The sequence below is a fragment of the Arachis ipaensis genome, chromosome B04, assembly GCF_000816755.2.
Source record: "Arachis ipaensis cultivar K30076 chromosome B04, Araip1.1, whole genome shotgun sequence".
Lineage (NCBI taxonomy): Eukaryota > Viridiplantae > Streptophyta > Magnoliopsida > Fabales > Fabaceae > Arachis > Arachis ipaensis.
Window position 1 is genome coordinate 122176689 of NC_029788.2, and position 1101 is coordinate 122177789.

The following is a 1101-nucleotide window of genomic DNA, read 5'->3' on the forward strand; positions in this document are numbered from 1 at the left end:
CCCCTACCTCGATTAGTTGAATTAACATAGATTAAACGTGGTAACTCCCTTCTCTTTTAATTTTTATGGCAGCAGCAAGCACGCAACTGAAGCAGCAGCATTGTCAATCTCTTATGGCAGTGACGATGGTTTCAGCGAGACAAGGATTCGAATTGGATAAGAATAAAAAACAAACATAGCTCTGGAAGATTCACAACAATTCAAAGACCAGAATTGAATTAAAACAAGAACATGGCAATTAAAAGTGACAAAATAGAACGTGCCAAATAGGTCAGAACCAAGGAGAAGAGCAAACCAGAATCAATGTAATAGGATTCAGAACCAACAGCAACGACAGTGACATCAGTTCTCTCGGAGCAAGAACAACAACGATCTCAGCATCAATTATGCCTTTTTCGAACGGTAAACCAGCAACGACTAAAACAGTAATCCATAGTCCTATAATTAAGCCAGGAAGGAACAGAGGAACAAGATAAAAACAGAGCAAGGTTTAAAGCGTTACAGTTTCAAGAATAGGAGAATTGAAATCAGAACAAGGCTGGCGCTATCTTTGACTCTGGTGGCGGTGCACAACTCACCGACGACCAAGGCAGCAACGTAGACAAGGCTTCCCCTCGGCGGTGAGAAGCGGCGGTGGCACGTGGCGGTGGTAACTCCGGCGACGACAAGGCGTGGCGGTGGCTGAACAGCAACGAACGGCGGCGCAACACCTTCCTCTCTCACCTGCGAACTCTTTCTCTCTCACTTGTGTCCCCCGACGTGCATCCCCAAGAGTCTATGCATAGTTTTTTCTCAAATAATCAATATTGCTCAATGGGGGTAACATTCCCGGGAATTTATATAGTGCCCGGTCACACTTACGTCGTAGGGTCAACAGAGTATCGAGTTTTCAACCTGGTACACGTGGTGGCAAGCCACGGCACTTAATCCAGGGAACCTCGTTTCTCAGATATTTCAAATTCATAAGCCACATAAGTAATTCATTCATCATTCATCAATTTCTAAGCCATTCTCAATATCATCATCATTCGTCAATCCATATCCCATTTCCAAATTCATTCAAAAATCATATTTCAAATCAATCATCGTCATCCTTCTTTC

At 43.4% G+C, this 1101-nt stretch overlaps 1 long non-coding RNA gene across 1 annotated transcript; it reads right to left on the reverse strand.

The window, feature by feature from the left end:
* LOC107638069 lies at positions 1–740 on the reverse strand. The gene is made up of 3 exons (XR_001619725.2): positions 503–740; positions 296–417; positions 1–181 (listed from the first exon to the last, which is right to left on the reverse strand). It is a non-coding gene; the product is annotated as an uncharacterized LOC107638069 (long non-coding RNA).